This window comes from Apis florea, unplaced genomic scaffold (assembly GCF_048593485.1).
Source record: "Apis florea isolate Af1SG1 unplaced genomic scaffold, ASM4859348v1 contig_2291_pilon, whole genome shotgun sequence".
Taxonomy (NCBI): Eukaryota; Metazoa; Arthropoda; class Insecta; order Hymenoptera; family Apidae; genus Apis; species Apis florea.
The window spans coordinates 4,243,621-4,256,281 of NW_028256553.1; the positions used below are offsets into that span (position 1 = coordinate 4,243,621).

The 12,661-nt window shown below is 22.1% G+C and overlaps 1 protein-coding gene across 4 annotated transcripts in view; it reads right to left on the reverse strand.

The window, feature by feature from the left end:
- The window catches only part of LOC100863967 (glutathione S-transferase), a 64,944-nt gene that overhangs the window by 19,894 nt on the left and 32,389 nt on the right, over positions 1–12,661 (reverse strand). The window contains exon 1 of one of the 4 annotated variants that reach the window (XM_003694284.4): positions 9,748–9,982. The exons of 1 other annotated variant lie outside the window; for it this stretch is intronic. The gene's annotated coding sequence lies outside the window, so the exon portion shown is untranslated. Of the gene's footprint in view, positions 1–9,491; positions 9,594–9,747; positions 9,983–12,661 lie in introns of those variants that run through there. 2 more of the 4 variants (XM_086903143.1, XM_086903145.1) reach the window with 2 other exon arrangements.

The following is a 12,661-nucleotide window of genomic DNA, read 5'->3' on the forward strand; positions in this document are numbered from 1 at the left end:
TGATAGAATCAAAAAGTTTTTTAAAAAGTTAAATAAGATTTTTGAAATAGCAATCGCTACTATTGTAGAATTATTGTGAAATGAAAAAATAAAAATTGTATGATTGTTTCTCAATAATAAAAAACGCTTGCTATCAATCTTCCAGATTATGTATATAAAAAATTCTTTGCAAAATTAATTTTTGAAAAGAATTTTGAAATTTTAATTTTATATTTTTTTAAACATGCGTTCAAATATATATTTTTTGCTAATTTTTATTTTTATTATCATGTTTAAAATATTTTCTTCATAATTTATACAAGGATAAATCAAAAAATAAATTAATTCGCCTAAAACTTTTTATGTATTAAAAGTATCTCAATGAAATTTGGTGATTATTAAATACTTAACATTAAATAGTTCTAATATTTCATATTTTCAATTTTTCAATCATCTTTCATTTTTTATCAATTATAAAACATATCATTGGAAATAATATCCAAATTGAAAATCGGGGCTGTAATTTGTTTTTTTTAAAATTCAAATGAAAATTATGGCAACACGTTCCATGCAATCCAAACTTTTATAAAAATGCATTTTTTAATTTTAGGATTATAAAAAAAGATTTCTTAAAACTCCAATGAATGAATTCCAAATGAGCGATATGAAAATGATTATCGTAAATTGGATAATAATTTTTCAATAATGCAATAGAAAAATTAATATCGCGATAATAAATAATTAAAACATAAAAAATCATAAAAGGAAAGCTTTGTATATTACCATAAATTATATTTGGATTTTATCTAAAAAAACAAATCATAATTTGATTTGAACGTTATTTTTATCTACAGAATGCGACATTTTTCGCAATTGATAAAAAAATGAATGACGATTGCTAAATCGAAAATACGAATATAAATATGAGAACAAAAGTATTAAATAATGTTATCCTAATTGAAATATCTTTAATACAAAAAAAGTTTTAGTTCTGTGAATACAATTTACTTTTTATTAGGCATTTGTATTATATATAAATTTATTGATATTACTCTTAGTGAACATCAATGTTTTGGAAATAACTTGCTATTAAATCTTGCTACTTTACCTAGAAATCTTATGAATAGTGATATATATTTATATTGTTTAATATAAAAATACATTCTATATAAAAATTTTAACAATTTTCATTGCATTATTCACTGTATAATTGATTAAGCAAATATGATTAAATTAAAGTGATTTTACTACAAAATGAAAAAAACAAATATTTGTACATTTGACAATTATGCAATTTCATATATATGAATACATATTTAATAATTTTGACGTGACATACATTCAATACGATAAAAATACAATTATCACATCAGAGGTGACGTATGTCCGATAAGAATAACATGAATATGTAAAATGATAATGATAAAATGATAATATAAACATATATAATGTAAAATAACTATTATTATTATATTTTATATCATATTATAAATAATTGTTACATAAATTAATATAAAATATGTAAAAAATTGTAATTTTACTATTAATAAAAAAAAATATTATATTATTATAAATTCGTAAAAAGTGATTTACTTGTTAATTTACTTGTTGATAAAAACTTTGTTAATTAAATTTAGACATTATAGAATTATAGAATTCTATTAGAGAATGAAAATTAGAGAAAGTAATTAAAAATAATTAAAAAATTTCTTTTATATTTTGTATTACTCTCTTATTTATTCTTCGAAAAATTGTTACTTATATTTATTTTCATATTTATTTTATATCAATGTTATAATAATCGTTTATATATTATTACATATATATGTATATTTTTTTATTTCCAATTTTAATTTCGTTTAGCAAGATTCGAATACAATACTTCGTAACGAGCAATTCAATAATTGAGACAGTGGTATTGCCAATCAATTGCATCAAATTACCTTAATTAATACGATTGTCCAGAAGTACTTTGTAATCCTCAGTTAAATAATAGTAAAGTGTAATGGCGATCATGCGGAATCATCGCTTTCGAGTTGAAAGAAATTGGCCGAACTATAGTCAGCTTAACAATAAAATAAATAGAAATTTATTGAGTTTTCATCGATGATATTTCATCAAAGTCACGTAACAGTGTAAGTCGAATTTATTCTGGAAACATCTCTAACATAATTAAAAATGAATAAAAAATCTTCTTATTGTTAAAATTTTATTTGAAAATTTTTTGAAGTAAAAATTGTTTGCTGTAAAAATCATTGTATAGTCATATTGGTTTTTTTGTAGGTAAAATAGCTTAGCAGATTCGAAGTTAATATATATAGTTACTTATTTCTATTATCTATCTGTTGAAGCAACTAAGACGAATATAAAAAAATATAAAAACATAAAAAATCTATAACATAAAATTAAACAAATTCATGGAATAACAGTTACATAAATTTTCTTCTTAGATATTATATTCGAAATGTCGATCATCAACAATTAATAAAGTATTGTTTTGTATAAAAAGATCGTATAGAAAAAGTTATATATAACAAGATGAATATGACCATATGATTATTTTTTTGATCAATATTTTTATTTAAAAAAAAAATTTAATTGATAGTTCTTAAATTATTCAAAATGGTAACTCTTATTAAATCATTTAAATTTTTATTAAATCAATCAGATAGTTGCCATTTTTAGATATATGATTATTAATCTATTAACGTTTAAAAATTATTTGTAAATCAATCTTTTTAATATTATAATTGTGAATTTTTAAATATTTATTTATTCTATTTTTTACAAATAACAATAATTTTTTTTCTATTTCTACCTATTTCATAATTATATATTGTACAATTTTATAAAATTTGAAACAATAAAAGTATTTATAACAATTTATATTTTTCTTTATATTAAAAACTTTCTTTACTTAAATAAGTATCTACTTTACTTAAATAAGTATCTAATAAATTATTATTCTAATTATAATATTTTTTGTTCCTAAATATAATAATATATGAATTAAACAATTTATTTTTTTTTTTATATTATTGTGCTGTTTACTTCATTTACGTGATACATAACGTTGTCTTTCTAACTGCTTGGTTCTTAATCAAAAAAATAGAATTGTATTAATATTATAAGACATAATTATTTTTTTACAATATAAATAATTAATAAATATTAAAATTACAATGTTCATTTTTTCATATTTTAAAACATATAAAATATCAAATTATAGATACGAATAATAGATCCTTTAATATCTTCATTATCACTAGTATCTTTTAGTATCTTTTAATTAATTTCTAAAATTTTAATTTGTTTAATGTGAATTTTAATGTTTATTGATTTACATAGATTTTGAACCGTATATACGCAATTTATAATTAATAAAATAAATAATATTTGTCTTTTTTCGTTACATATTTTTTGTCTTCAAAATGTTCTATTTCTCCTACTTTTTACTTTTTTTTTTTATTAATAATTGCAATATCTATATATACAAATTTTAAATTATTATATCTCAACTTAACTTACAAAAATATATTATACTGTTCATTTTTATAGATTCAAAAAAAAAATTCTTTTTTCTTTTTCGATTTTTTTTCTAATTTATTTAACAGAATTATATATAAATTGCCAATTTACAAAATTTATTATTAGCAAATAGTAAATTCGTAAAAAATTATTAATATTCTAATATAAATACCACGACAAAGGTAATTAAGAAAGAAGTAGCACGATATACATAAAATTTGAATACTTACTATATAAAGAAAAAATGGAAATTTTGTTAAATAATTTATTGCTTCTTTATGCTTTTTCATTATACATTTTTAGAAACGAAAATTCTTTCAAAATAATATTATATAATATTACCAGAAGAATATTGTTGCGTATATATAAAACTATCAGAAGAAAGACATACAAACTTATAGATATAATGAAATATCATTAATAACTGGAACAACTTTAACATATTGATAACATATAAAATTTCAACGAAATAATATCGATGAAATAATCATGATTTCAAATAATAATAGAAATTCATCATATAATCAATAACCAATAAACAAACACAAGATAATTCCATTTTATATGTACAAAATCAATGCTGGATGCTACGTTAATTTGCAGACAGGTCGAGATACAAGGGCTTAAAGTATTTCTGTGTTCCCCTCTCGGTCACCTTTTAACCCCTCGAGGAAACCATGTTTCTCCACCTGTCTCTTCCTCTGAAAATTCGATCATTCAAGTGTAACAGAATTTATTTTGCTTCTCTGTTAATATTTTCCAATGGAGACTGATTGCACGAGTTTTTTCCTTAAAAGTATAGTATGTTATCTCGTTTCTTTGAAGCCAGGACACGAAGCGTAATATTTTCACCTGTTCCCTGCTCGCATAACATGAAGCTTGAAAGTTTCGTTTCGGTAAAAAAAAAAAAAAAAAACATAGCTCTCAATATCCTTTGATCGAAAATTGAAACACCTCATGATCATATATATTTCTACATCTTTCCTTCCTTTCTTTCTTTTCTCTTTTATCGAATGAAAAAATTAAATTAGTTTTTTAAATATTTTTTTCACTTTTGGTCACACTTTTTATTTTTCTTGCAATGATATTTAATATTGTATAGATAATATGTATTTTAACCTATAATCCATAATAAAATTGTAGATACAATATTTTTATGAAAAATAATTATTTTTGTAAGAAATTGTATATGGATTGTATATTAAAAAAATAATATGAATTCAATTAACAGTTTGCAATTTTATTTAAGAAGATTTATCAATAGACACTATTTTGTTTTCTTTAAAATCTTTTATTTTAGATATTTAATTTTATTATTATTATTAAATTTTGTGAGTAAAATTGAAAGAAAATGATAGAAATTATTATATGCATAATTAATGTAACAAATAAATATGAATATTAATTTTGCTAAAACATATTTTTAATAGTGAACTATTAATGAAATTTTTTTCTATCTTTTATCCTTATTTTATGAAATTTAATTGAATTACAAAATATGTAATGAAATGTGTAAAATTTTTCACGAAATGAATTAATTTAGACATACAGCATCCATAGTTTCGTTTTCCAAACGAGATGAAAAGAGATATTTTATACTTGAATGTTTAGTAGGATCGTTTGTTTTAATGTGAAATGTTTATTTTAATTATCCATCGTCGTTATCGACTTGCCAATCATCGATGGCAGATGCGGACTAGTTTATTTAACAATAAATTATCCAACGTGCCGATTGATCACGAACACGTACTGCCTACAAAATTGAATTGCATTCCAATCTCTACGTTATATTGTAATGCTCTCGTATTTGATTGCAATAAAATTAATGCAAAAACGAGATTTTTAAATATGTAAATTCTCGATTCGAGTAAAGAATAAAAATGATAAAACTAACTGTTTTTAATTTTAAAATAAATTATATCTTTAATTTTAAAAAGAAATTTTGACACATAATATTTGAAACTTTGAAACTTTTAAAGTTTTGGAAAATTAAAAAGTTTAAACCTCGAAACTTAATTTATAAGAATGTGTAATAATATGTAGATAACAATTTATTTTTACTTAATTAATAATAAATCAATTGACTTTATTGTGTTTAAATCATTGACTTATTTTAATTCGTACAATTTCATATACACAAAAAAGTTTTTATAAAGAAAAAGTAAAACATAAAAAATAAATTTAACTTTTATAAAAAAGATAAATATTATTACTACTATTAGCTTATTATTAATCTGAATTTGAAGAATTTCAAACAGAAAAGAAAAGATTATTAAAATTTCTTAGAAAAAAAAAATAAGTATTTCAATTTTCAAAATTTTACGAATTGAATTTCGAATTCAAGTTTTATAAATTTGAAAATTGAACAAACGCTTAACAATCTGATGAATTGTGATTCGATTCATAAATATTGGAGGAAGAAAAAATCATAGAGATCTTTTCAATTCATTCTCATCTCTTTTCGAGATGGTTTTCTCATGATTCGTGATTGCTACAAGAACCTTTTGCAAGTTCATCCATTCAACCTTATTTTTCGATATTCTTTTCATTCCTCATCTTTGGAGAACAAGTCGTATATCTTTCTGAAAATCACTCTCTAATTCTATCATATATTTCTGTTTATATTTTTTTATTTTTCGATCGATACAATCAATTTGATATTCTTCATATTATTGAAATTACAAAAGTTTGAAAAATGAAAATTAATTGCTTTTTTATAAATTATTGATGATTAAGGATATTGACACGTTTTTTCTTGATATCTTTACTGTATATTTAATTTTCATGTGTAATATCACAAATAAAAATTTTCATAATTTTATATTCTAAATATTTCATTCTATCATATATTTTTCTTTCTATATCACACATATATATATATATATATATATATATATATATATATATATACGTTTTACATACAGAATGTTAATATTTTCAATAATATAAAAAATTTCTAGAGATCAAAACAAACATTAAAATTGATATACAGAAATATTAATCGAGGCTTATTAAGTTACAAGCAAGTTAAATTTACATTAGATGAAGGAAGAGAATAGAGTGGAATAGAGTACGACGGTGAGCAATAGAGATAGAATGATTTGACTCTTTTCTGTATATTGCTTCGTCTAATTTTCTGTTTTCAGAATCGGTTCTCCAAAAATATTCTATCTTGTATATTTATATCTTTAGATTTTACATAAATGCATATTCTTTGATGCATTTTATTTAAGATAAAATCCAAAAGATATTTTAGAGATTTAAAATATTATTATTATGCACTTTTAATAAGGATATAATTAATATTATATAATTTTATATTAGTTAGAACTATTAGATGTAAGTAATTAAAAATATATTAGATATTTATTCTACGTTATTCATTATTATTCTTTATTAAATCTTTATTATTAACATTGTTCTCTCTGGAAAAACAATAATTTCAAAAATATGCTGTTATAATTCATATTATTTTTTCTAAACTATAAAACTATCATATATAAGAAATTACAATACAAATTATATACATATAGTATAAATATAATTTCAAATTTCTTTTTACAGGCTAAATTTGGACAAGTCTTTGACAAGAATGTTAACCATTATAAGTTATAAATTTTTATTATCCCCCGTGTCATTAATTCCACGACGAAAATTCATGATTGCCCGAGCTGCGTGAAAAATATTCAGGCCAAAGAAAAGGAACGAACATGAAAGTGTGAGAGAGGGGAAAAATGGAGAAAGAAAAATGCGAGAGAAATAAAAGGAAGGAGACCGAAAAGCGGGTTGCTCGTATCAGGTCGGTGAGGTTCGTATAGACAACTTTGAAGTGAATACATGAATAAAAAATGTGCCGCTACACACATCGACCTATTTCGACTTTTTCCTTCTCGCTTTCTTAACTATGAATATTAAAAGGAGAATTATTCGTGAAATGTTAGGACCAATTATCTTTATTCAGTAAAAAATTTTAAGAAATTATTAATCGAAATATCGCAATATCTCGGTTCTTGTTTTTTGTTATTTATTTAAATAAATTTTAAACAAAGCAATTTCTTTTTTATTCCTATTTATAAATTAAGTTATGATTGAAAACTCGAGTTCATAACAAAATAATATTTTTATTATTATCCTAATAGATGTATTTATTCTTAAAATATATATTTAAAATTTTTGGAAATCATTGATTTATATATCAAAAAACTTTTTTTTTTTAATTCATTTAAATAATTTTTGAACAAATCTTTTTCTTATTTCTTTTTTTTTTATAAGTTTAATAAATTGAGAAAATAATTATCCTAAGAAAATAATTTTAATACTATAGCATATTCGTTAAAAAAATATAAAATTGTAAAAAATAATCAATTTATGTAATAATTGATTTTAATAAAATCTTTTTTTATTTTTATTTAATATAAATTATGATGAAATTCTTATAATGAAATTCTCAGATTTCTAAGAAAATATTTTATACAATTTATTATTATCATATATTTTATTTATTTATTATTTATTTATTATTACCATATATATTATAAATTGACAAAATATATAAAAACTTATTTTTCAAATATATATATATCAAATTTTACTTTAATAATTTAAATTCTTATTAATTAACAATAAAAACAATTTTATATAGGAAAAGAAATCTCTTGAATGTGATAAAATATTACAATGCAAAGAAAAAATCTTATTATTGTTCAGATTTATTTTACATTTTTAAGAGATTTAAAAAATATAATGAATATAATGCATAGATAAAAATAGGAGAATATTATAAAATTGATATATAGAGATATAAGATAATCTACAAGTTTTGAATAACAGATACAAAAGCCATCATAAAGTAAAGACGGGAAAAACAAAAAGAGAGACTCTATTCATTTTGTATGAAATTATTATACTTAACAATATAATTTTATGTTAATTTTTATATTGATAATATATATTTTAATATATTTTTATATTGATAAGATAGTAAAATTCATTAATTTTGAAATAAATAGAACTCTTATAAGTATTGAATAATATACACAATTAATATTTTTTTAATAATCTTCAAAGATCATTAGTTATATTATGAGGAAAAAAACTTTCTGTAAATTAATATTTTTCACAATAAATTTTAAACAAATTTTCAAAAATTTCAGTTTTTCTATTATCTATTTATCTATTAACCAACAATAAATATGATCGATATATTCCAAAGTTCTTTTTGAAAGTGAAAAGAATCAAAAACAAAAACTTTCATTTCACTTTTCTATTCCGAACTTCATTTTTCATTCATCCAAAGCAACAAGTTCCATTTGAATCTCTGAAACGACAGAAAGCAAATAAAAAAAAAAAAAAGGAAAAAATCAAAAAAGCAAAACAAATCATCAAAAACGTACAAATAAAAATTAAAACAAATTTATATTTATATTATAATTTAGTGCTACTAAAAAAAGATGATTTATGTGCAGAATTTTTTTATGAATTAAAAATCCTCAATGAATTTTGTATTCCACAATGAATTTTACACAATGGATTAATTATACAAGATGGATCAATCAAAAAATCTTTAAAGCGATAATATTTGATTTTTCTATATTTTTTTATCTAATTAATGTTCAAGGTTATTTTTTAACTTTTCTTAAATTCATAACTCTTCTTTTTTATCAGTCAATAAATATCGAGATGAAATTCAAAAACAAACATTTTTCTTATTTAATGAAGAAAGAGATTGAATATAACCTTGAAAATTTATTTTTAGAAACAACATAGTATATACATAGTATATATATATATAATCTCAAAAATATTCAATCTGAGTATTTCACACTTAGATTTTAATATATCATTTTTCATCGTAATCACATCAAAATTTAACATTTAACAAATTTAATTTAATTTTTCTTTTTTTTAACCAACATAATAATTTTCTATAAAATCGAATATGGCGAATTTTGGAATTTTTTGCACGTTTGAAAAAAAATTATCACCTGGAAACTTCTTCAAAATCGTATTATCCGTAACGATAAAAATTTCGACAATTTCATCAATAACGAAAATAATTTGATCATATCCAGTCTGTACATTATACATATAAATTCTTCTATTAAAATCTAACTAAATCCACAAAATCTGTCCAAGTGAAAAATATTCTCGTCGTGGATACCACCATTCCTCCGAGCTCTCGATTCGATCCAATTACCAATCACGGATTATTCCACGGAGGTTGATTCGATTCAAACTCACCGCCCAGTGTCCTTCGCGCGGTTAAGTTCCACCACCCTTCCGACCAGGCTGGACGAACACTCGTGCGGAGCACGACTCGCACTGAGCTCGCACGCGAATCCGCCTCCCTCGGCTTTCCAACTGGTACGTTGGCCACGATGCGCAACCTCGGAATATTTATGCCACCATCACCCCCCTCCGTTATACGTTCCAACCCCTGAACGAGCTGTTCGAAACGAAAATTGTTTCACGACTCGGGAGATGCTCCTCTCTCTTCCGCCTCGTCGGCTCGTTTCCTCCTCCGACAAATCTTCTTTTCTTACGCAAATAAACGAACTATCGCGGCATCTTTAACAGGAATATTTTCAACAGGCGGTTTAGATTAATATATATTAAAATTTGAGACGGTAATGTATTCTAATACGAAGAGGATAATTTTAAACGGAAGTAAATCTGTAACGATTTGATAAAGATTTAATAAAAGGATATTAGGAAGTTTTGGAAGAGTTCTTTTCATTTGATACAATTTTGTCAAATATAATGTGTCAATTGTCTTTTCTTATTTTTATATTAAAAAATTATTCCTAAATTAAAAATTGAGGATGTAAGATCTTGGTAGTAGTATTAAGAAAAATAATTGTGGAGCAAAATGAAGTAATATTTAGAAATTTAAATCCTTAAATTTTGAATATAATTATATCTTTTTGTTAGATAATGTTTTTGTGTTATATATTATACTTGTATGAAAGATAGATATGCGAGAAATCGTTGAAATAATGTATTCTAATTTTAGGCGAATATTGTTGAGATTAATTGTAAAATTTTGCAATTATACAATAGTATGGATTTAATAAAAGTATAAAGACAGTTTTTTTTTCGTTTTGAAAAAATATTGTTATTGATAATATTTTTTCATTTAGTAGTTGTATGTATATTATACATGTACAAAAGATATATATATATATATGTAAAAAATTTGAGATCGTTAAAATAATATCTAACATAATAAGAATAATTTCAATACATTTTGGAGATTGTTTACAAAGAAAAAATGTTAATTCGATGAAATTTTAATGGAAAATATAAAGAAAGAATTAGAATTCTAACAATTTGAGATATTTGTAGTCGCATCACAGAATTATATATTGAAGCTTTCCACTGTAAATTATTTTTATTCTTTTTGAAAAAGAAAATTCCAATATTTCATAAATTTTATTAAGAACTCACTTCATTAAGAATCAAATGGCACATTTCAACAATAATTATGTTTAGTAACCTTTCATAAACTTTATGAACAAATTCAAAATTAACGATATAGAATTGGAATAGAAAAAGAAAATTTTAGAAATTTCAATATAATATTTTTTTATTTTATAATATTTTTGTAATATTAGTATGTATTTTATATCATAATTCTATTGAAACTTTAGAAACAAATAAAATATTATTCTATTTTCGTATTTTTTATGGTAAAAAGAACATTAACATATATGCATATTTTTTTATATTTTAAGTTTCTATAATATTTTTCATTTTTGCAATTTACATTTAATTTGCAAATATTTAGCAAAACTTTCAATTATTTCAAAATTTTCATTCTTTAAATTTTTCATGTAGGAACTATTTAAATTACATTACTACATATTAAATCAAGATTTAACTAAACTATCAAAAATATTTTGTTTCAAGAAATGGATTTGTAAATTTAATTAAATTATTTAATTGGCAATTAACAATACATAAAGTGGATAATCGCGAAACGAATAAAATACATTACATAAATACTTATGCTCAGAGCCGCCGCAGTAGAGCATCCCCATCTATGGTCAGACGCGTGCAAACAGGTGGAAAACGCGAATTAACAGTAACATCTTTGTATACATTAAATCTTCATTCAACCATTGCCCATTAAATTTTATACTCTTATCTTCCTCTCATTTCTATTTGCATTATTGTAAGGATATTTAACAAAACTTTCAATTATTTCAATTATTGTTAAATAAATTATCTCCTCTTGAAAATATTTTATTCCAATTCATCAAAAATAAATCCAAAAAATACCAAAAGTCATTCAAAGATAATAGCAAAGGAATTTTCATCGATATTTCAATTGCCAATCATGAGAAAAAAATGTTTAGTTCGCTTAAAAAGATGATAAAATCCAGATGATATTCTCTCGCCACGTTTCCATATATAACACTATATATCCATGACGTAAACGGCCACGTGAATAGGGGAAGGAGGCGAGTGTACGTTAAATATTATGCTGTCGCTGGGTTGGTTAATTGGTCAGAGCAAGCCAGTTAGTTTCATTATGTTACCTCCATCTTCGTAGGTTTCACACAATGGAGACCTCTTTCAGTATCGGGGCCACTAGGCCTGCGTGTATTGTAGAGTCTCTTTATAACTACAAGACGTTCTCATAAAGAATTCGATCACTGCCCAGATCTATTCTTTTTCCCTTCTTATGATACTTAGATTAAACAATTATATTCAGTATAAATGTTATAGATATTAATAAAATTTTCAGAGAGTTCGAGGTCGATAGGTTTTTGATGAAAGTATTTTTTAAAAGAAGTTCAATCTGTTTTTTAAGTATTTGGACTGATGAACTTTATTTTCAAAAATTTTTAACTAATATATCTATATGATATGTTTTATTTAAAAAATATTTTGAATTATAATTTTTTATGTAATATATATTTTGTGTATAACTATAATGATTGTCTCAACTATATATTTTTCGAAATGTATAGTGTATAGTGTCTTTTTATACAAATAATTTCATAGATTTCAATTTTAATATTTTTAAATATTTTGTCATAATTTTGTTTAATTTCATGTGATTTAAGTGAATTATTAAGAAATTTTTAATTGTATATAAGAATTAATTTTGAGATAATTAATATTTTTTTTAATATACAATGAAAATTTA